At 45.5% G+C, this 25,087-nt stretch overlaps 1 long non-coding RNA gene across 1 annotated transcript; it reads left to right on the top strand.

Moving 5' to 3' along the window:
* Nucleotides 1-703: 703 nt before the first annotated feature.
* Nucleotides 704-2,202, top strand: LOC140898967 (uncharacterized). The gene is made up of 3 exons (XR_012155171.1): nt 704-742; nt 881-946; nt 1,789-2,202. It is a non-coding gene; the product is annotated as an uncharacterized LOC140898967 (long non-coding RNA).
* The last annotated feature ends 22,885 nt before the right edge of the window (nt 2,203-25,087 follow it).

Raw genomic sequence — 25,087 nt, 5'->3', positions numbered from 1 at the left:
AAAAAACAAACAAACAAGACATTCATTGATATCAGTAGCATTAAGGATTGTTGTGTATGGTGATTTACTGTTTAATACTATAAGAAGGCCCTACAGTGCTCTGTTTTTTCATTGAAACAGAAAAATGTATTTTAACTAAAAAAAAAAAAAAGCCAAAAGCAGACCAGTTGTGCAGACAACTTAATTCCCCCACCCCTCAGATCACACAAGGGAACTTTGGGGAGGGGTGCCTAATTTCCTTAAGTATCTATTAATTCACAGTTGTAAGTGATCGAATCAACCTGCTAACTACAGGCTCTGAAACAAAGAGTTAGGATGGTATAAAACCCTCAGTTTTTTGGGAGACTGTCCTCTTTCAGCAGAAACTATCTTGAACAGAATAGCTGCTGGACTGCAAAACAATGTATGATGCTTGTTTTTAAGTCGGAAAATATATATTATATAATGTCACTCTTTGTCCATGCTGTCCTTACTAAATAATAAAAACAACAAGGAGTCCTTGTGGCATCTTAGAGATTAACAAATTTATTTGGGCATAAGCTTTCATGGGATACAGCCCACTTCATCAGATGCATGGAGTGGAAAATACAGTAAGCAGGAATACCCTCGTTGTTTTTACTGATACAGACTAACACGGCTACCCCTCTGAAACCTGTTACTAAATAATGGTACCTATCTTTATTGCAGTGTGATCTGTTTAGCATGGAAATAGCAACTTCAAGCTGCCTTTCACCAGGGCCAGGTAAAACCCCATTTTTAACTATAGTTGTGCTTAATATTGTTAAATTAAAAACTCCAGGTATAACACAGATTGCATAGGGATTTGATGCAACTGGGGAATAATACTAACTAAACATTTTGCTTCTTCTTTAATCCAAAGGCCCAAATACACAGGGGGGAAAACAGAATAACCATGTGCCAGCATCCCTTTATCCTGTGGTGGAAGGTAACTTTCTGCAATTGGCTTTTAAAAGCGTGTGTATGTTTTAAAATGTTTTTTAATTGTTTTTTAATTTAATTTAATTTAAAATGTTTTAAAATTTAAATTGTGAGTTGAGATCTGTGCAAGATATATTGTGGGGGGTTTTAAAGTATATGGTTGCAAACTGTTGGTCTGATGTGTTTCAAACGAACAGGGGTTTTTTTACTCTGCAAAATGTGATGTGTTTTTTAAAATGGGTTGTTTTAAAATTAATTAGTGTTTACATTGTTGTTGGTCATTCAGGGGGCGTATGCAAGACATAGTTATGGTGGGGGATTTAAAAAGTATTTTATTGCACACTTTGTTTTTGGGTGCATGGTGGAAAAATATGCTTGTATTAAAAATGTCTAGGTTTTAGAGAAACACTAGTGGTAGAAATAAACCAAAACCTATGTTTGTTGTACAGCTTGAAATGGATTATTTTGTTTTAAAGCTATGACTTTTTAAATAGAAAAACACCCTAATGAGTATTTTATTTTTTAAGTTTACAAGACAGTTTCATGTGTTTTATAATAATAATGTTGTCTGCTCCGTGGTACGGTCAAAACATGAGAGGTCCTTAGATCAGAGGGTAAACAAGTTTAGAAGAAAAAGGAAAGAGACTCCTGAAAAGGAAAATTCACCAGCATCAACGGCTGATGGATGGATGAAGCCCAGTAAATATATTTTGCTTATTGGTTTGGATATTTAATGAGGTTATGTATTTTAAGCAAATACGTAGGTGTGGGTGAGAAAGATGGTAAAATTAAGATTTGTAAAATGTTTATTTGATGCTAAATTGGAACATCTCTGTTTTTCATAATCAGGCACGGGCAGCTCTCCTGACAATGCTGTAGTCAGAGCAACAGGGCACCTTCACCAGAACTGCCAAAGAACCAGAAATCTGCTCTGAGACCTTTAACAACAACAAAGCCAACCCAAAACAGCACAAGAGCCCAGACAAGTCATCAGGGCAGTCCAAAGCTCGTGTACGTCTAACCCAAGGACAAAACAAAAGACTCTGGTAAAAAGCAACCACACAAACACAACTCCAGTTCCTCAGCGGTGAACACCACACCAAACCCTGAGAAAACTGTGATTGAAAACACACACATTCCCAAACCCGGAGCATGTGCTTTAGGGGTTGTGAATGTGAAGGAAAACACACACATTCACTAACCCGGAGCACGTGCTTTAGGGGGTTGTGAATAAAAAACCAAGGACTGAAAGCTCCTGCGATGCTGGGGTATCTCCTTATGAAGTATATGAAAATTATTACGAATCATTCTCCCAACACAAGGAGCTCGGCACAGCTCTTCGGTATTCTAAAAAGGTTTGGGAAAATATGACGCTTCATTCAGAAAGCTGGTGGGCGCTGTGTCCGCAGGGGTTCTAAAAGAAAGGACGAGGACTGGAAACTGTATCCAAAATGTAAAAAGCTCTTGCAGGTGACATTCTGAAAAATACTTCAGTTTTTCCAGAGGGTGGCTCTGAGCAGGTGTGACTAGTCATGGAAAAGGGTCTGGGTAAAAGGATCATCCTCAAGGGTACACATCAGCTAAGGCATAAACAAAAGGGGGGACAGCATTTGGGGGATGTCATGGAGTCCCCGGGCGATGCTGTGGAACTGCTCCCTACGAAGCCAGGCAGGACTCTGGGGAAGTCTCCTTTCTGTGAGCAGCCTGTCTGCAGGACCCACAGCTCACACGGCTTCCCCCTTCCTGGGTCTGACCTCGGAGCATTCAGCCTCCTCTGCCCCTCCGTGCGCTTCCCACAGCGAGTCCGCCCAGGCGGGGTCTGGGGGAAGCCAGAGGGTCCTGCCCCCAAACTCTGCAGTCAGATGTGACTCTCAGCCAGCCAGTAAAACGGAAGGTTTATTAGACGACAGGAACATGGTCTAAAACAGAGCTTGTAGGTGCAGAGAACAGGACCCCTCAGCCGGGTCCATTTTGGAGGCAGTGCGCCAGACAACCACGTCTGCACTTCACTCCATGTCCCCAGCCAGTCCTAAACTGAAACTCTCTCCAGCCCCTCTTCCTCCGGGCTTTGTCCCTTTTCCGGGCCAGGAGGTCACCTGATTCCTTTGTTCTCCAACCCCTTTAGATCTCACCTTGCAGTGGGGAAGGGCCAGGCCATCAGTTGCCAGGAAACAGGGTGTCGGCCATTGTCTATGTCCAGACCCCTGCACACACCTGCCCTCTAGGGCTCTGCAACGATCATACACCCTTATCCCACCACCTGGATACTTAAGAACTGCATAGGGGAAACTGAGGCACTCCCACAATATTCAGAGGAAACATTAAGAACAGTCCTGCTTCGTCACAGGGGATAAACAGACGGCTGCCAGGGTCGCTGTAAAATATTTTTAAAAGGCTAAAGAGGTGATGAGGAGAAAAAAACAAAAAGAGATGCCCCCTATTGGAGACTATCCAGCTCGTGTGTCTGAGAATGCGGAGGCGGAATCTGAGCTGCAGGGTGATGGTGACTCTCACACAGAGTCTGATTTAGAAAATTCCCCAGAAAATCTTTTGCATGCTTCCAAGACACACACTCTGGTTCATCATCAATAAACTTGCAGGATGAAACCTCGTAATTGGGAGGAAACAGATACTGAAAGAGTTCATCAGGTTCTCTCATGATGCTGGTATTGGGTAGGTTTGTTCTTTGGCCAAATTTACCCTACAGAGAATTTAAAAACAGTTTAGCCATTTGGCGCTTAGTGGGGTTCAACTTGATCTCATGTTGGCGTTAACTCACGCTTTCTTTCTGTAGAAATCATTAACATACTTATTTTGTTTTTCTTCATCTGTGCACCAGCTGGGATACCCGGAAGCCTCTTGTTTTTGGAGGAGGTGTTATTTTATGTGCTCTGAAAAGAGTTTTTCAGCTTTTCCTTCAAAATGCCAGATTTCATAGATTTTAGCCACTGTGTACCCCTTAGCTACGGCCGCGTTCAAGTCCACCGTGAACCAAGTCCCCAGGATGGCCCTCTCCTCGTCAGTATGGGTGCACGTCTCCCACTTCTCGGTTTCCACACAGGTTCGGCATAGCGGGAACATAAGTTTGCTGCTCACTCTGACAGGTAACAACGGGAAAAAGAGGCCTCTTGGAGGGCACCCTTTAACTTTCGCAATTCCAAAATAATTTGCGAGGAGTCCAAATTTATCATGACCTATATCGGGGTGTCCGATAGGGTATTCTTTGGTTTTGTTTACGAAAGGGTACAAGCTGGTAAAATCATAACAGTGGATTTTTTCCACGGGGGTTAGGTTTGTAATATAGACGGATGGCGTTCGTCCTCCCCCCAGAAAGAGCATCCCTAGGCACGAGAGGCTGAGGCAGCTGGGCTTTGTTTAAGAAATCTGTACGTGCCCTGTCTGTTTCTATCATCACCCCCCTCGTGCTCCCAGAGGCTCCTCACTACATAACCAAGTCTTTTCAGATAGTCAGTCTTGAGCTGCGTCTTGTAATAAAGAAACCCAAAAGTTGTCCTTGCCATAGGGCTCCGTGCTTTCCCACAATAACAGGTGACACAGCCCTGGAAAAAACACCCATTAAACTCAAAGGCCGTGCATACCCCATTAACGGTGGCATAACCGTCTAGAAAGTAGGGTCCTACCTGTAATTCCCCATCCTATAAAGCATTCCGTATCTATATATTTTCTTTCAGCCACTGAATAGAGAGGGTCAAATATCTCTCTTTCTGCCTGTGATAGTTGTCTGGAGGGAGATGAGCTACTATGTTAGGCTATAAAAACATAAACCTGTACATAGCCATGCAGTCAGATGACAGCGTTATGTACCGGAAAGTATCTATGTACAATTTTACCTCTGTGAATTTACCAGGGCCTCTCTTGACAATATCTCCCATCTCTGTCATTTTCATGATTTCTTCTCTGTACGGGATGCAAGCCCCTGTCAAAATTTTGACCTCCTGCTGACAGTAATACCTGAGCTCTTTCTGCAAGTGAAACGTCTCATATCTGTTGTCCCGATACCAGTCAAGAAATTCTGCTTTCTCCCTGGGCATCATGCTGTCTACGCCATAGTGCTCCACCCCGGGCATAGGCCCCACATAATTTTGGTTTTCTAAAGTGTTTTTAAAAATGTGGGAAACACCCTTTGCAACCTTCAAACCCATCACCTGCGGGAGCTTGCTAAGCTTCATGGGCAAGAAGTTTAAAGAGTCTATAAAACGAATGCCCAGGCCCTTAACTTCCACACACATTAGTTTACTACCCTGAGTGATCAGTTCTATGCACATCTTTTCCTTCAGCAACTGTCTAATGCTGAAGTATGCATCGTAACCTTTGGAATTGTGCACTAGGAACGTGTGGTCCTGGAACTTTTTGCCAATGAAGGTCTTAACAAAGGTAAAAAGACACTTGCTGCCCTTAAATTCCCAGGATTTTCCCAGCTTTAGGGACATAGCAAAAATGTAATTGGGCACATGCAACCCCATCTCCTGCGTGCATTCAAAATTGTTAAAAATATACTTTTCCGATGATTTGGGCTTTCTAATGCTCTCCATAAAGCACAGGTGGCTGTCGACATCACCGGTTATCAAACCCGGACACTACTTATAGCACCTCCCTTTACACCTGTGCCGCTTGTCCCCGTAAGACTGACCCTTATCACATAAAGTTTTAGACAGCTGTTCGACTTGTTTTTTCGATACACCGTCGACGTGTCTGTCTAAATACCCTTTGGACCAACAGTACAGTCTACAGCTAGGACACCTCCGCTGCACGCCCACACTGTCCAAGCCCATCACACTCAAGCAGAGGTGGCAACGAGACCTGCAAGAGTGCTCGTGACTATACACCGTGTGGCAAAACTCACAATAATTTTTCGCACCGAACAACTTTTTCACATCCAGAACCCCATAGTAATGCTCATCGTGCAATGGGTTGAAAAAAATCTTGGGGTACACCGGGCCCCCCCCGTTTTAAAAAAACCCACCCATCTTTTGCCACATAAAGCACCACCCGTCTGTTGACTCCTAAATGCTGTTCAAATGCCGCAACGGTGCTGAGCAGAACCTTTTTTGATCTGACCACCGCAGTTTCTCGTGCAACTTTCTCGTCCCGTCTGCCCCATCCAGGTCTGTGGGTTTGCAGTCAGACATGACGGCCAAGAGCCCGCCCACAAAACACAGATTGGTACCGGTATAAGTCAGGTCTACTCAACACGGTCTCTCTTCATGGGTGATTTGACAACTGAGGCTAGAATTTAAAACTCTACAGCCACCCCGCCCATGTTTTTTACAACCATCACGATGATGCGCAACGTCCCATTGACATGCAGCTCTCCATTACTCTGTAACTGCTTTGAGGTCTCGTTTAAGAAATCTTCAGCAGACAGCTCATCCCTAGTTCTTCTTACCAAAAACAAAGGGTTGGTTAAATTACAACTTTCTAAACGTAACTGAACGTAATTGTCTGGGGCTACCCTACTGTTAATGTCATCGAGAACTAGCTGTATCCCCCTGTGTACGGCTTCAGCAACCTGCTAAGCTGAATTTATTCACTCAAGACTGACAAAACAAAATTCCTCACAATACACCGAACCCCGAAAACTAGGTAATCCCATTGCCAACTTCTCACTCTCTCCATATATACGTCTGTATGAGGGTCTGCACCTGCACTTTCAGGGTTACTTGGGGGTTCCATTGTTCTATGCCAGATGCTAGATGTAGACCTGGCAGATGCTCATGGTCGATTAACAGAGAACGAACTTTCATGTGTTTACCAGCTGTCTGTACCAGATTAATGTATTCTCTCACGCAGCGTCCGGCCTTGAAGTCTGGTTGCAGAGGCTTGGTTGGTATCTGTTCACCATCTGCATACACGACCACAAAATTAATATCGTAATGTTTAAAATGCAAGAGGTTCCGCTAAAAGCATCATTATCCACAAACCCCAGGACAAGCATTTTGGGTAACTGTCCCAAGAACAGGTTCTCCTGGTTACTGACCCTGATGCCCACGGGGATGCTAAACACTTTCATTCCCACATGGACCACAGGGGATTTAGGATTAGCAGTAAGCCGGGCCTCCATGTGCCCCAGACGGACACTCGGGGCCACCCGTATTTTCTTCACAAAAAGGGAAGCTGATACAATGCGCAGTTTAAAGCCTTCGGCTGCACTGCCCATTAAACAGAAAGTGTCTTTACTGCGCATCAGTTTAATTTTCACATCCACTCCATTCAACAAAAGTTTTTCTTGAAAAAACAGGTCGCTGTGTAGATGACCCAACAGCTCTACCATTCTGCTCTGGACCTGCAGCTTTGCACGCCTCACAAACCCTAGATTCCCACCATCCAGCTCTGTTTCTTCATGTTGTCCGGGAGTGCCTTTGTAAAACAGGCTGGTGGAAAATTGCATGGCGAGTGTGTCATTGCTGTAATTGAGCACCGATTCTATAAAGGCCCTGTAAGGGTAACAGTTTGTTGCTTTAGCTTATGAGGTGATCTCCCAGTGTGACGTCCAACTGACTGAAAATAGAGGCCAGGGGGTAATTCACCAGGCTCACCTCAGTGTCCCCGGCGAGTTCAGTTCCATCTCCTTTTACACTCTTGCAACACAGGTTCAGCAGCGTGTTGTTTAAATCCATATAATCTACGCCATTCCCTGCTATAAAGACATGGATGGGGACAGCCTCTGTAACAGCAGATAGAGGCAGCACCTCGATGGAGATGCTTTTCTTGATGCTGGTCTGCGTAGGGGCTATTTGGAACACTTGGTTTGGTGCACTCTTCAGACCCACAGTGAACAAAATGAAGTGAGCTGTAGCTCACGAAAGCTTATGCTCAAATAAATTGGTTAGTCTCTAAGGTGCCACAAGTACTCCTTTTCTTTATGTTGATTTAAATATCTCTCTTTTACCCAGGCTTCCTCTTGGATTTCGCTTATGGCCAGCCCTGTATGCCAAAGCCCTTCTTTTAAAGGGTTTCGGGGGACCCGTGCATCACGGGTATGATGCATTTGTCTTTGTCTTTCTCTTTTTAATGTACATCAGCCCCGATCCCTCCTGTACAGCTGGATTCCCCACCTTCTCCAGAACAGTGTGGGAGACATGGCCTACCACGTCTTCAGCTATGTTTTGAGCAGCGGTTTTTACATGGTGTTTAATAATCTCTAACCCCCTCCTCAAAAGCGGTACGGCTTTTTGAAAGATGCTATGGAATATTCCGCCCATGCTGCTCCATACATCACCGGGTCCCCATGATATCCAGGAAGGGCGTATCCAGCCTGGGTTTTGTAATAGCTGCTGTAGATGGTGGGGTCACCATAGCGCTTTGCTTTATAAAAACCTCACTCTCTTTGGGGACACAGGTACATCTTGATGATCACCTTGCCGAAGCAAAATGAGATGTGTCTGTTCTGCTCTGTCTTTATTTCAGCAGTGATGGTGTCGATATGATGTTTACTGACAGGGACATAATGAGGTTCATCATAGGTGATGGTGACAAACTCATTGTTCCTTCCTCTGATAGGGACGCAGCGTAACAGGGGAATGGAAAAGTCCCCCACAAACTGGTGTTCTAGGATATTTGTGTAGAGATTCAAGGAGTTGAATCATAGAATCATAGAATATCAGGGTTGGAAGGGACCCCAGAAGGTCATCTAGTCCAACCCCCTTCTCGAAGCAGGACCAATTCCCAGTTAAATCATCCCAGCCAGGGCTTTGTCAAGCCTGACCTTAAAAACCTCTAAAGAAGGAGATTCTACCACCTCCCTAGGTAACGCATTCCAGTGTTTCACCACCCTCTTAGTGAAAAAGTTTTTCCTAATATCCAATCTAAACCTCCCCCACTGCAACTTGACACCCTCTGTGATGCCTGCTGAGAAGGGGATTTTTTGGACACTGCACTTGGGGCCCAAACCCAGAATGTTAGCTAACTCCCTGCCAGTAGAAAACATATAAGGAAAATAGGCGGATTTAAGTCTAATTTTTCTACCCACAGTGTGGTTGTTCATGACCACCTCAGGCGGTCTGGGATGACGGCCACGGTACTGTTCATATGATCCAGTAATTCGGGTAATAACCTCGTCGTAGGATGAAACTCCACGCCGTATCGCCAAAGGTGATTTCGAAAGGTGTGTCTTCGTTGATCGTGTTCCAGCTGTGCGGGTATTGTATTTCCACTAACCCCACCTCCCAGGCACCTGGGAGATCCAAGGGCTTAATTAGCCGTATTGTAAAGTTTGAGCTGGTCTTTTGGGGAAAAACCCCAGAGCTGGCGTTGCTAGGCAAAGTAATGTAAAACCCACTGTCGCTCATCTCTCTCTTTCTCTCTCTCTCTCTCTCTCTGCAGGAGGAATCCTTTTCGTTGGTGTCTAAGTGTCACAGAGTTGAAAAGCTTCCACCCACTGTTAAACTTATTGGGCCACCCCAACCATTTCATCAGTAGCTGCTTTTTTCCTCCGTTTCCTTTCTCCGCTAGAACTTTTTCAATCCTGTAAATCCTGTCTCATTTGGGGTTTACTTTTTGTAATTCTTCAGGGTAAAAAGATCCAGTAACAGTCTCACCCTTGTAATCTTTTAATCAGTATACAAGTCTCTGGCCCCTGGTTAAGTCTTCATCCACTACGAATATCTCATCAGTAAACATTTGTTAATAACCTTTTTCAAAAGCTCCTTTGGTTTTAGATAGTCTCACGTGGCCGCCTTTTCTAAAAGGGGCAACAACCGGTTTATTTTAAAACTGTCTCCGTCAGGGCCGTCTTTAGGCATAAACAGCATACATGACTGTGTAGGGCACCCGAAAATTTGGGGCACCCCTGGGTCTTAGTGTCCACTCTTCTGCTTCTTCTTATCCCTGTTTCAGAGTAACAGCCGTGTTAGTCTGTATTCGCAAAAAGAAAAGGAGTACTTGTGGCACCTTAGAGACTAACCAATTTATTTGAGCTCAAATAAATTGGTTAGTCTCTAAGGTGCCACAAGTACTCCTTTTCTTTTTGCGAATACAGACTAACAGGGCTGTTACTCTGAAACCTGTCAAGTGGTAATGAAGCCATTTAACAGGCATTTGCCAACCCCCAGGTATATACTGTTACTTTCTGAATTTACTGACAAAAACAGTTGTGCATTACAGTAATATTTACTCAGAACATGTTAGTCTTCAGGACCTTAGTTTAAAATTTGCTTTAAAAATATTTCATTAGTGTGTTGCTGAAGATTATAAAATCACATCTCTAAAAAATCCTTGCATAGATTTTTAGCTGCACAGTCTGAGTATTCATCTTTAGTCTTAAATGCTTGGATCTTCAGACATATAGTTTTTTAAATAAATCCTTCAAAAGACCACCCTTATCTAAAATACACATTTTAATTTTAATTACTATAGTACAAAAAACTTGCTTCCAAAGTCTTCCTGTCCTTTCTGTCCATCCCTTTCTCCCTTCACCCCCGTGTTGAAGAGAGCCCTTAAAGGGACAACACCCCTTTCCTTCCAGATAGATGGACAAACGAGTTTCCCTTTCTTTACTTTTGACTATTTGATGAACTAGTTTTAAGAGAACCCTCCAGCAAAATCAGTACCTTAGTAAGATATAAAATCTTTGTTATGCCTAAAATCTTTGGAAACATATTTTTCAAAGTTGGTGAAATTTCATAAACATGTCTATTGTTATGGAGATCACACAAAGTAAATTAGTGTTCCCTTTTTCTAAAAACAACGAACATTGTTATGAACACACTAAACCTCTGTGACTGATTAATTTAAAACAACGTCTTTGTTTCAGCGAGTTAAATATGTAGTAATCTGGAATGATTACTTTATGAAGGCTTAAGAGTACATTTAAAATATAAAATCAGCTTAGAAATACTGATTAAGAAAATGGAAAAGAGAGAAGAGTTGCATCATGTATTCCACAATATTTAAGTGGAGTGCCCCAGGGGTCGGTCCTGGGGCCGGTTTTGTTCAACATCTTTATTAATTATCTGGATGATGGGATAGATTGCACCCTCAGCAAGTTCACAGGTGACACTAAGATGGGGAGTACTTGTGGCACCTTAGAGACTAACCAATTTATTTGAGCATAAGCTTTCGTGAGCTACAGCTGTACGAAAGCTTATGCTCAAATAAATTGGTTAGTGAGCTGTAGCTCACAAAAACTTATGCTCAAATAAATTGGTTAGTCTCTAAGGTGCCAAAAGTCCTCCTTTTCTTTTTGCGAATACAGACTAACACGGCTGCTACTCTGAAACTAAGATGGGGGGAGAGGTACGCTGGAGGGTAGGGATAGGGTCCAGAGTGACCTAGACAAATAGGAGGATTGGGCCAAAAGAAATCTGATGAGGTTCAACAAGGACAAGTGCAGAATCCTGCACTTAGGACAGAAGAATCCCAGGCACTGCTACAGCCTAGGGACCGACTGGCTAAGCAGCAGTTCTGCAGAAAAGGACCTGGGGATTACATCAGATGAGAAGTGTATATGAGTCAACAGTGTGCCCTTGTTGCCAAGAAGGCTAACGGCACATTGGGCTGTATTAGTAGGAGCATTGCCAGCAGATCGAGGGACGTGATCGTTCCCCTCTATTTGGCACTGGTGAAGCCACACCTGGAGTATTGCGTCCAGTTTTGGGCCCCCACTACAGAAAGGATGTGGACAAATTGGAGAGAGTCCAGTGGAGGACAACAAAAATGATCAGGGGGCTGGGGCACATGACTTATGAGGAGAGGCTGAGGGAACTGGGGATGTTTAGTCTACGGAAGAGAAGAATGAGGGGGGATTTGATAGCTGCTTTCAACTACCTGAAGGGGGGTTCCAAAGAGGATGGAACTCGGCTGTTCTCAGTGGTGACAGGTGACAGAACAAGGAGTAATGGTCTGAAGTTGCAGTGGGGGAGGTCTAGGTTGGATATTAGGAAACACTATTTCACTAGGAGGGTGGTGAAGCACTGGAATAGGTTACCTAGGGAGGTGATGGAATCCTCAGAGGTTTTTAAGGTCAGGCTTGACAAAGCCCTGGCTGGGATGATTTAGTTGGGGATTGGTCCTGCTTTGAGCAAGGGGTTGGACTAGATGACCTCCTGAGGTCTCTTCCAACCCTAATTGTCTATAATTCAGCAAGACAGCTGTCTCACCCTTACTACAAAGTTTTTGCAAATAAATCTCGGACAAACTTCAGGGCATATCAAAAAACCTGTGACTGACATTTTTTATTCCCAAGTTTAGTGCTTTTAATTAGGTACCTTCTGCATGTCCAGTCTTCACCATCTGGCATGCAGTAGAAAACATGCTCCATTTTTTTTAGAAAGAAATTGCAGAAGAGTGTTTTTTTCAAATGTCATTTGCTTCATTTGGGTTCAGGGATTTGGCTGGAAGAGGGTGAGCAGGGATGGGGAGTGAAGAGAGGAGGGAGACAGTGGGGAGAGGGCAGGGCCTGGGCAGAGTGGGGCAGGGCCTGGGGCGGAGCAGGAGTGGAGTATAGGTGGGGCCACAGGCCAAAAAGGTGGGCTGGGGAGCTTCAGCCACTGCCCATGACAGCAGATAAGAGCGGGTCGGCTCCCGCACAGCCAGTGCGCGCTGCAGACCCCTTAGGCAGGGGCCGTATTCACAGAGCCAAATGCGCCAGAGCTGCGCATTCTGCCTGAGGGAGAGGGTACGGGGGTCTCTGCAGGGAACTGTGACTCTCCGCCACCGTGAGGAGGGCCGGGTGGCTTGGTATCTATCCTTTGCTGCCCCACAGCGCCTCTCCTGCCCCCCCCCTCCGCCCCAGGCTCCGAGCCCGGGCTGCCGTTGGGTAGAGGGACACCAATTTAATAATACTGCGGAGGGCCCCATAAATCCTTAAGGATGGCCCTGGTCTCTGTAAACTGTTTTCCATATCTTTAGAGAATTTGAAGGGTTAACATCAGCGGGTCTGATATGTATAGTGCCTTTCAGCCTGTGATGGTTGAGAATAGTGCAGTTGTCTCAGAGTTGGTTCTGAATTCAATTAAAGCCCAGAAAGGGAATGATCCTAAGTTTGCGTCTGCTCGGGAGAATGGCGCTGTAACTAGGTCGCATCCAGTTAGTGTCTATGCAAAATCCCAGACAATTCTAGTGCTTGTATTTTGCCCATTGCAAGTGTGTGGCTGGGAAAGGGTGTAGCAACTCTGTCTAATCAGGGTGAGATCCTAGCCAGGGCACAAGGAGAGCATAAAGGTGATTTGATAGTGTTACCTACTGATGATGTGGAAACTTGTAACAAGAAGGAAAAGATTCCTGAACTTGTTTGTGGCAATGGGAAGGAGAATTCTTCTAACCTTTTATCTAGTGAGTCTATAAGTTTGCCTGAAAGGGGATTGTGTAGGAATCCGCCTGATGTGCCAGAGGTGATTCTGGATGTAAGTGAGACCCAGAAAGAGTCTGTTGTTGCTCAAGGAAGTGTTCCTCTAGAGCAAGCCCTAGGTGAAGAGGGTAAAGGCAGACTTTCTATGAGGGGTGACAGAGTAGCAGTCGTGTTAGTCTGTATTCACAAAAGGAAAAGGAGTACTTGTGGCACCTTAGAGACTAACCAATTTATTTGATCATGAGCTTTCGTGAGCTACAGCTCACTTCATTGGATGTGAATTGTTGCTTAAAGAAGTTCCTGAAGAAAGGAATCCTTGTGGTAGTCTTTGCAAGCAGTTTGCTGTAGCTGAAAGGTATGAAAGTGATTTAATTAAGGATTTAATCTCTCTGGTCACGCAATCACAGACATGAAGGTCGCTATCTTACAACAAAAAAACTTCAAATCCAGACTCCAGCGAGAAACTGCTGAATTGGAATTCATTTGCAAATTGGATACTATTAATTTAGGCTTAAATAGAGACTGGGAGTGGCTAAGTCATTATGCGTAGCCTATTTCCCCTTGTTTTTTTCTATACCCCCCCCCCCGACGTTCTGGTTAAACTTGGATTTATGCTGGAAATGGCCCACCTTGATTATCATGCACATTGTAAGGAGAGTGGTCAGTTTGGATGAGCTATTGCCAGCAGGAGAGTGAGTTTGTGTGTGTATGGGGGTGGGGGGGGGGAGAAAACCTGGATTTGTGCTGGAAATGGCCCACCTTGATTATCATGCACATTGTAGGGAGAATGGTCACTTTGGATGAGCTATTACCAGCAGGAGAGTGAGTTTGTGTGTGTATGGGGGGGGGGGGGGAGAAAACCTGGATTTGTGCTGGAAATGGCCCACCTTGATTTTCATACACATTGTGAAGAGAGTAGTCACTTTGGATAAGCTATTGCCAGCAGGAGAGTGAGTTTGTGTGTGTGGTTTTTGGAGGGGAGTGGGGGGGTGAGAAAACCTGGATTTGTGCTGGAAATGGCCCACCTTGATTATCATACACATTTTAAAGAAAGTGGTCACTTTGGATGGGCTATTACCAGCAGGAGAGTGAGTTTGTGGGGAGGGGGGTGGAGGGTGAGAAAACCTGGATTTGTGCTGGAAATGGCCCAACTTGATGATCTCTTTAGATAAGCTATTACCAGCAGGAGAGTGGGGTGGGAGGAGGTATTGTTTCATGGTCTCTGTGTATATAATGTCTTCTGCAGTTTCCACGGTATGCATCCAATGAAGTGAGCTGTAGCTCACGAAAGCTCATGCTCAAATAAATTGGTTAGTGTCTAAGGTGCCACAAGTCCTCCTTTTCTTTTTCCTTTTGAAAGATCCAGTGTGGATAGTTTTGAGAAGGGTTCAGATGGAATGAAAGCTGTTAAGAAAGTTAAATAGTCCTATAACCAAGTGGCTGTGTTTGGCCAGCTAGTTGGGGAGACAAGGTTGTTGAGAGAGGAATGTCTCCATGCTGATTCTGCAAGTGAGCAGTCTGTGTCTCAGGTTCAGAGGGAAGACTGGGGAGCTGAGTCTGCAGAGCAGAACAGCTGGGCAGTTAATCCCTCTAGAATGCAGGGGATGGCAGGTTTACTCTCATCTCTAGACACTTGGGATATGACTTGTAGTCTCTCAGTGAACTTAACATCTAATTCCATGTGGAAGTGGAGGTTGGTAAGGGAAAGACAACAAAACTTTGAGTTTAGCTTGTTAGTGAAAATGAATGGTATCTCTTTAAGACAGAGTCCAGCCTTGGGATCCGTAGCAGTTAAGGATCTGAAAACTGGTGAACTGGCTTCTGTCTGTGGTAATGCAAATTACATGGCTGGCAGGGAGAAGAAGGACTTGCTAATAGCTAAAAGAAAAGGAGTACTTGTGGCACCTTAGAGACTAACAAATTTATTATTGCTAATAGCTGTTAGCACAGAGAGCACACTCAATCAGCCAGTGAATTCTGTTAAGCAAGAGAAATCAGGGTTTGATCCTTCAGGACAGGAAGGAAAGAGAGACCTTAATTTTGAAAAGGGAAGCCACAGGCTAACCCTAAAAGGCCCAAACCCCAATGGTATTGAGCCAAAAGTGTGGCATGACAAAAATTATTGTAAATGGACACTTGCAATGAATTTGTTGTTATTGCTAATGGTAATTCTTGTAACTAATGTTAATATTACCAAAAACTGCAAAAATGTACAATGTGCCTAATCTTTTGGAAAATCCCTTAAATATGTTAAAAGTGATACATAAGATCACACTTTATGTTAAAAGGCCTTGTTATATTGATGTTGCACAGTTAATGCCTGTAAACAGTACTCGCAAAAAGAAAAGGAGGACTTGTGGCACCTTAGAGACTAACCAATTTATTTGAGCATGAGCTTTCGTGAGCTACAGCTCACTTCATATCCGATGAAGTGAGCTGTAGCTCACGAAAGCTCATGCTCAAATAAATTGGTTAGTCTCTAAGGTGCCACAAGTCCTCCTTTTCTTTTTGCGAATACAGACTAACACAGCTGTTACTCTGAAACCTGTAAACAGTACTGGAACTTTTCACAGGAGAAAAGACATTCCAGACCTGATGTGCTGTATGAAAAGGGAAACTGAGGCACACTACCATATTGCTTTCATGGTTAAATGCCAAGATTCCTATACTATGAACAACATTAATATTTACATTGACTTGATGTTAATTGGGTTCCAGACATTTGCGAGAACATGTATTAATAAAGTAGCTATGTTCTTTAGCTCTTGGCAAGATCACATATGCTGCAAGAGCAGATCCAATCCACTATTGTTCTAACTAAGTTTTACCTTAAGTTTGTAAAGAAATTCAATCATGTTATTGAATATAACTTTGATAAACCATTTCTGTTATACACTAATATGGCTTCTAACCCAATACTAGCTGTAGTAAGACAGAACCAAGGATGGGGAGCTCTTGGGATGCTGGTTATGGTGGGACCCAACTGAGAGTACCAATTCATAGAATCATAGAAATGTAGAATATCAGGGTTGGAAGGGACCTCAGGAGGTCATCTAGTCCAACCCCCTGCTCAAAGCAGGGCCGATCCCCAATTAAATCATCCCAGCCAGGGCTTTGTCAAGCCTGACCTTAAAAACTTCTAAGGAAGGAGATTCCACCACCTCCCTAGGTAACGCATTCCAGTGTTTCACCACCCTCCTAATGGAAAAATTTTTCCTAATATCCAACTTAAATCTCCCCCACTGCAACTTGAGACCATTACTCCTTGTTCTGTCATCAGCTATCACTGAGAACAGTCTAGAGCCATCCTCTTTGGAACCCCCTTTCAGGTAGTTGAAAGCAGCTATCAAATCCCCCCTCATTCTTCTCTTCCGTAGACTAAACATCCCCAGTTCCCTCAGCCTCTCCTCATAACTCATGTGTTCCAGTCCCCTAATAATTTTTGTTGCCCTCCGCTGGACTCTCTCCAATTTTTCCACATCCTTCTTGTAGTGTGGGGCCCAAAACTGGACACAGTACTCCAGATGAGCCCTCACCAGTGTCGAATAGAGGGGAACGATCACGTCCCTCGATCTGCTGGCAATGCCCCTATATATACATCCCAAAATGCCATTGGCCTTCTTGGCAACAAGGGCACACTGTTGACTCATATCGAGCTTCTTGTCCACTGTCACCCCTAGGTCCTTCTCTGCAGAACTGCTGCCGAGCCATTCGGTTCCTAGTCTATAGCGGTGCATTGGATTCTTCCATCCTAAGTGCAGGACTCTGCACTTGTCCTTGTTAAACCTCATCAGATTTCTTTTGGCCCAATCCTCCAATTTGTCTAGGTCCCTCTGTATCCTATCCCTACCCTCCAGCGTATCTACCTCTCCTCCCAGTTTAGTGTCATCCGAAAACTTGCTGAGGGTGCAATCCACACCATCCTCCAGATCATTTATGAAGATATTGAACAAAACTGGCCACAGGACCGACCCTTGGGGTACTCCGCTTGATACCGGCTGCCAACTACGCATGGAGCCATTGATCACTACCCGTTCAGCCCGACAATCTAGCCAACTTTCTACTCACCTTGTAGTGCATTCATCCAGCCCATACTTCTTTAACTTGCTGACAAGAATACTGTGGGAGACCGTGTCATAAGCTTTGCTAAAGTCAAGACATAACATGTCCACTGCTTTCCCTTCATCCACAGAGCCAGTTATCTCAACATAGAAGGCAATTAGATTAGTCAGGCATGACTTGCCCTTGGTGAATCCATGCTGACTGTTCCTGATTACTTTCCTCTCCTCTAAGTGCTTCAGAATTGATTTCTTGAGGACCTGCTCCATGATTTTTCCAGGGACTGAGGTGAGGCTGACTGGCCTGTAGTTCCCAGGATCCTCCTTTGTCCCTTTTTTAAAGATGGGCACTACATTAGCCTTTTTCCAGTCGTCCAGGACTTCCCCGGATCGCCATGAGTTTTCAAAGATAATGGCCAATAGCTCTGCAATCACATCCGCCAACTCCTTTAGCACTCTCGGATGCAGCGCATCCGGCCCCATGGACTTGTGCATGTCCAGCTTTTCTAAATAGTCCCGAACCACTTCTTTCTCCACAGAGGGCTGGTCACCTCCTCCCCATGCTGTGCTGCCCAGTGCAGTAGTCTGGGAGCTGGCCTTGTTAGTGAAGACAGAGGCAAAGAAAGCATTGAGTACATTAGCTTTTTCCACATCCTCTGTCACTAGGTTGCCTCCCTCATTCAGTAAGGGCCCCCCACTTTCCTTGGCTTTCCTTGGTTAATCATAACCAGCAAACAATAGCCTCATCTTAGACACCTCATTTGACCCCCTTTATACAAGATTTGGTGCCACTACAGTGCTTTGTGTCAGAGGAGCAGCCGTGTCAGTCTGTATCCACAAAAAGAAAAGGGGGACTTGTGGCACCTTAGAGACTAACCGATTTATTTGAGCATAAGCTTTCGTGAGCTACAGCTCCTTTTCTTTTTACAGGACTTTGGTTGCAACAATGATCTAAGCAGTCCCAGTTCATGTCAATAACGTCACAGGAGTCCAACAGGGGTAGGGAGGTGGCGGAATTGGGGCGGGGAATTTGGGGAAGGGGTTGGAATGGGGGTGGGCAGGGGCAGAAGGGGGCAGGTCAGGGGTGGAGTTGGGGCGGGGGGGGTTGAGCACTCACTGGCGCCAGGAGAAGTTGGCACCTATGCCATTAGAGAGTCTGAGCTGGTTCATTCTTCCATTTTGTCCTTTTCCGGATTTTCTTCTTGAGATCTGTGTCTCAGACACGAGCAAAAACAGCTGATTTGTAATATATTTGCTCCCACGGGGCTACCGATGTGTAAGTTCTCAAAGGCCTCTAGAAAGGCATCATTAAGCTGTCAAGAGATTTTCAGAAAAGAAACAGTGTAAGCCCCCCACTGCTTGTTTTTAGATTTACGCAACCCTGGGTCAGTTCCTAACCCCATTATACCCCATCCTCGACCATCACTTCTCAATCATTCATTTACCTGAGTGACATCTTTTCCATTCATCTTGTCCACCGGTGAGTCCCAGAAGCAGAAGTCACCTTCCTCCACAGGGGTGGACAACGAGAGGCCATCACGCTTGTTGGGCTGCCTCACGAGTGCTTGAGTTTCAGGATTGGGTTCCAGTGTATCCCTCAAAGGCTGGGCCTAAGGGCTCCCCATGGCCGCTCCCTCCACCTCGGAACTGTCACTAATGTAGCGATTCCTCCACAGGCGGTCAAAAGCCCTCGAAGCTAAAACAAAGTCCAAAGTTCTCATGGGGGTGGTGAAGGAGTCCATGTTTCCTCTCAGCATTTTCATGATTTCTGAGGGTAGCTATATTAGTCTGTATCAGGAAAAACAATGAGGAGTCCTTGTGGCACTTTAGAGACTAACAAATTTATTTGGGCCTAAGCTTTGGTGGGCGAAAACCCCACTTCATCAGATGCTTGGAGTGGAACATACAGTAAGGAGGTATAAATACACAGCATATGAAAAAATGGGAGTTGTGAAAGATGGGGGTCAGTGTATAACGAGCCAATTCAATTAAAAACTAAATCAATTTGTTAGTTTCTAAGGTGCCACAAGTACTCCTCATTGTTTTTACAAAAACTAATTTCCCCTTGCTGAATACTCACACCTTCTTGTCAACTGTTTGAAATGGGTCGCCTTGTTTACATTGGCCTCATTATCACTACAAAAGTGATTTTCACTCCTTCTTGTCAACTGTTGAGAATAGCATACTTCCAGCTTTAGCACTGACCCCCAACTTGGTAAGGTAACTCCCATCTTTTCATGTGCTGTGTATTTATACTTCCCTACTGTATGTTCCACTCCATGCATCTGATGAAGTGGGTTTTAGCCCACCAAAGCTTATGCCCAAATAAATTTGTTAGTCTCTGAAGTGCCACAAGGACTCTTCATTGTTTTTCCATGATTTCTAAAACACACATTCTTGATACGAAATGGCTCTTCCATGCGGTGGGGCGGTGCTATGCTCTGACTGGAAAAGGGCAGTATTGGGAGCTCTTGTAGGGGTCACACGACCCTCTTCTGAGTGGGTCACCCTGCCCCAGAACACCCCCTGATTGGTCAAATCCACTCTTGGGGAGCTCTCTATGGCTGAAACCCAACCTGACTGGTAGAGGGCAGTCGGTGGAGTTCTCAGAGGGGTCATACAACCCACTGCCAGACAGATCACCCTGCCCCAGAACATGCCCTTGTTGCCGGCACCCAATCCCGAGAGACAAAACAACAGCAGGGGTTCATTACCCGGTGTGTTTCACTCAATAATTACAATGGGGTGGAGAAGCAGAAAAGTTTATTTGCAGCTGCAAACAAGGTACAGGCAGAACAGAATCTCAAATCCTGCACCCAGAGCAGGTCATTACACACACTTTTATATTCCTTAATGCTACTGCACTACACATCAGCCAATTAAAACTTTGCACAAATACTCTGCCTTCCTTATATGGGTTACAACAATGTTTATTTCCTGCAACCTCTAACAAGCATTCCTAGCAACTGAAACAACCAGCACTTTCTGTCTGGCCTTGTAACTATCTCCTATTATCTTTAGCTTGGCGTCAGCAAACCTTACACTATGAGGCATTATCTGCGGCTGCAACATTGTTTTAAGAGCAAAAAAGCTTACTCAAACCAGCCAGGCCTGAATTCTATTAAGGGGAGTTGAGAAGAAGCCCTTAGGCCTTCAGCTGGGAGACTTCCTCGACCCTTATGGCCTTCCATCCTCTCGACTTAACTAGTGGCCATGCCCTGGGGTCTCCAACAATTCCCTCCTTTGAGAATACTCATTTCTATTGCTTGAGTCTTCTCATCTTTATTTACTTACTAGCAGGCTATGCATAAAATTAAAATTTTCAAAACTATGCAAATAGGCGTTTTTACAAAATAAGCATTTTGGCGTCCCAACGTGGGGCAACGAGGCTGCAATTTAGCCTTGCCCGGATCCCTTCCGGAGGTCGAGGATTGCAGCAATAACCGACGCCCAGCATGCACCGGTGAATTCATCGGGGGCCTCGGAGGAGACACAGTTTGATCGACCCCGGAGGGCATGACGGTGCAACGCACTCACATAGTGGAGAAGCAGCTATGGGCGATGGTGGGGAACCAGTCCCTTGGATAAGGTAGGAACCTTTTGAAATCCAGATTATATGCTCTGTTGGAACCTGGGGACGCCCAAAGTTACCGTGTAGGTATGGGACAGGAACAGAGCACGGGAGGTAGGGTACGGTGCACGCCCCTAGGGTGTATTTTAGTAAATTGGAAGGTATTTAGATCAGATCCAATGACTAAGGGTAAATTGAAGCGATTTTGTATGGTTGACTGGCCTCAGTACCAATTAGAGGACCAGGAACAGTGGCCTCCTGGAGGATCACTAAATCATAATACAATCCTCCAGTTACTCTTGTTCTGTCAGCGAACGGGGAAGTGGAATGAGCATTCGTATGCTTACTTGTTTATGACCTTGTGGTCTCATACTGATATTTTACAATGCTGTAATTTAACCCCGATTGGCCCGGTAGCAATTAATGTCACTCCCCGGACCCCCACCCCAAATGTAATGGCAGATCCGGTGTCTCCTTCGGCCCTTACACCCACACATAGTGGGGCTCCTTCGGCCCCTACACCCACACAGAGCGAGGCTCAGAGTAAGATTCCTAGTGAAGCTCATAGTGAGGTTCGAGCTCATTCTGCCGGATTATACGCATTACTTACCGAGACTAAAATTGCTCGGAATGCAGCGGAAGGTAGACCAGCTGTTACATGTAGGTCTATACTCACGCACCTTTTAATCCTATGGACCTGGCCGCTTTCAAAGCACAGGCTGGAGAATTTTCTATCAACCCAAGCAAGTTTGTATCGGTTTTTGAGGGATGTCTTAGTAGCTACAAGCCAGAGTGGGATGATTGTAATGTCCTTCTGCGAACATTATTGACTGAGGTTGAATGAGAACAGGTCATAGCTAAAGCAAGGGAGGAAGCAAAGAGGTGATATGACCAGGACCGTAACAATATCCTGACCCCAGATGATCAGATTTCTATAAAGAATCCTAGGTGGGACCCAAATGACAATGAGGCTATGACCCACCTCACCTCCTATAAGGAGCTGCTACTGTACGGACTCCGTCATGCAGTTGTCAGACAGAATAATTGAACTAAACCATATGAGGTAGTGCAGGATCCAAAGAAAAGCCCTGGAGCTTTTTTACAGCGCATTCGAGACACGATCCAACAGTATACCAATGCAGATCCTAATGATCCACAAACTGAGGCAATTATTAAAGGAGTATTTACAAGCAGGGCAGCCCCCGACATTAAGAGAAAGCTACAGAAAAAGGAGGATTTGATGGGTATAACCATGGCAAAGATTTTAGAAGCAGCAAATCAAGTGTATAGTTTAAGAGAAGTGGAGAAGGAGAAGAAGCAGGTGAGATTGATGGTAGCGGCGGTGCAGGCAGGCACGAAGAGAAGTGAACAAGAAGGAAGGGGCCGTGGACGCAGACGTCCAGGCCCGCGGAAGAGACGACTGGGGCGCAATCAGTGTGCCCTGTGTCGGCAAGAGGGACACTGGAAGAATGAGTGCCCAAACAAGAAGGAAAGGGGGGGTACCTCTATGATGGCGGTAGAAGAACAGGAATAGGGGTGTCAGGGGAGACGGATCATCCTACCCCCGGAACCCCGAGTAAAAATGCGGGTGGAAAATGAAGAAATAGATTTTTTAGTGGACTCTGGAGCGGTGCGAACTGCTATAAATCACCCCCTTCAGTTGCCAGTAGCAGACTCCCTCACTGTGACAGGAGCCACAGGCAAAGATACCAAGTGCCTAGTGTATGCCCCAGCAGAATGTGCTTTGGGAAACAGAACCATATCCCATAAGCTGGTATACCTCCCTGAATGCCCAACACCGTTGCTGGGACGGGACCTGCTGTGTCGCCTAGGTGCCACCCTGCATTTTACTCAAGATGAAATAACCCTTACCTTACCCCCTGAAAATGCATGGATTATGGCCCTTGCAGTTGAACCCTCAGCTATGCAAGCCCCAGAATGGGATGGGTGGGAAGTCCAATTGTATCCCCTTGTGTGGGCATCAGGGATCCCAGGAAAAGCTACTCACCAAACTCCCATTCATGTCCAGCTCAAACCCGGGAAAGGCCCGGTGCGGGTAAAGCAATATCCAATCAAGAAGGAAGCCAGAGAGGGGTTACAGGAAACCATAGATCGATTTCTGATGTACGGTATTCTCTGGGAATGTCAGTCAGCCTGGAACACTCCCATTTTACAGAAACCTGATGGCACATACCGGCTGGTACAAGACCTAAGGGCAGTTAATGAACGGGTTAAGACTCTGCACCCTCTTGTCCCTAACCCATATACCCTATTGGCTTCTGTAGGGGGACAGTATACCCATTTTTCAGTTCTTGATTCAAAAGATGCTTTTTTGCCATCCCAGTTGACACCTCATCACAGGAGATTTTCTCCTTCGAATGGGAGTACTGGAACAGAGTTAAAAAGCAACTTTGCTGGACATTGTTAGCCCAGGGGTTTAAAAATTCCCCCACCCTCTTTGGCCAGGCTCTGGCCAGGGACCTAGAGGAGTGGGATAATGAGGAAGCCCTCCTTTTGCAATACGTAGATGATCTGTTAATTGCCACTGTGGGCTTAACTCCCTGCCTTAAAGCCACCGTGAGTCTCCTGAATTTTGTGGGACTCCGAGGATATCGGGTAGCACGAGGTAAGGCTCAGATTGCTCTCCCGCAGGTACAGTACCTCGGGTTCTACATACGGCAGAGGGAACGCCAGCTTTCAAATGAGAGGAAGGAAGCCATATGCCAAGTTCCTATCCCGAGCGGCAAGCTCAGAGCATTTCTGGGGATGGCAGGCTTCTGTAGGATATGGATCCCAGAGTTTGGACTATGGGCTAGACCCCTGTACGACTGTGTAAAAGGAGCAGACCATGACCCCTTTCATTGGACCCCAGAGGCTGACAGGGCATTTAAAATCCTAAAAAGAAAGCTAATGGAAGTCCCGGCTCTAGGGCTGCCAGATCTCTCCAAGCCATTTCAGTTGTATGTACATGAACGAAAGGGGGTGGCCCTGGAAGTACTCACACAGCTGCTAGGAGCATGGAAATGTCTGGTGGCATATTTTTCTAAACAACTGGACCAAGTAGCCAAGGGCTGGCCAGCATGCCTGCGGGCAGTGGCAGCCACGTCCCTGACCCTGGCAGAAGCAGAAAAACTGACACTAGGGGGAACAATACAGGTTTTTACACCACACATGGTACGCACTTTACTGAATGTTAAGGGCGGCCTCTGGCTCACACAAGCACGTATAGCAAGATACCAAGCAAAGCTCTTAGAGAACCCTGAGGTCACACTACAGCCTTGTCCATCCCTTAACCCTGCCACCCTCTAACCAGAAACTGAGAAACAGGAACATGTCTGTTTGGAGATCATAGATGCCCAATACTCTAGCCCCTCCCAAATGCAGATTATGAGTGGTACACTGATGGTAGCAGCATGGTGATAAATGGGCAAAGAAGGGCGGGTTATGCTATTGTGACCCTCAATGACACCATGGAAGCCCAAATTCTCTGGCTTCTAGAGGCCGTGCAACTCCCTTTGGAAGTGGCAGTAGTACACTGTAACGCCCATCAGAGGGAGGATCAAGATGTAACCAGGGGTAATGCCAGGGCAGATAGAGAGGCGAAGCATGCTGCCACCCTGACATCCCCTCAGACTGAGAACACCTATATGCATGCCCTTATCCCATCAGTGGGGGAGCTCCCGACCCCTCAGTATTCTGGGGAGGAGAAACAGCTAGCTGACATACTTGGTCTCCAGGAAAAGGAGGGATGGCTTCATTCCCCGGAAGGGAAAGTCCTCTTACCAAAGGGCCTAATTCTGCCAGTATTACAGAAATTACATCAAACCACTCATGCTGGCAGGGAGGCACCTATCCAACTAATAGGAAAGTACTTCACAACCTCCAGACTCCAACCCCTGGCTGCCCAGGTACAAGCAGACTGCTTAGTCTGTCGAAAGAATAACCCCCGACCAGGACACTCAGTACCACCAGCGGCCCTGGAACCCACTCCAGGCCCCGGACGGGTGTGGCAAATAGACTTTACTGAGTTTCCCCGCACCCAGGGGTTCAAGTATCTCCTTGTCATAGTGGATAGATTCAGCGGATGGCCGGAAGCCTTCCCATGTCGCAATTGCACTGCCAGGACAGTGGCTCTCAAGTTTGTTAAGGAAATCATTCCTCTCTTTGGACTTCCCCAGTGGACGGAATCTGACAATGGGACACACTTCACAT

Source organism: Lepidochelys kempii, chromosome 15 (genome assembly GCF_965140285.1).
Source record: "Lepidochelys kempii isolate rLepKem1 chromosome 15, rLepKem1.hap1, whole genome shotgun sequence".
In the NCBI taxonomy this organism is placed as follows: domain Eukaryota; kingdom Metazoa; phylum Chordata; order Testudines; family Cheloniidae; genus Lepidochelys; species Lepidochelys kempii.
The sequence above is the reverse complement of the archived record's forward strand: the minus strand, read 5'-3'. Positions and strand labels throughout refer to the sequence as shown.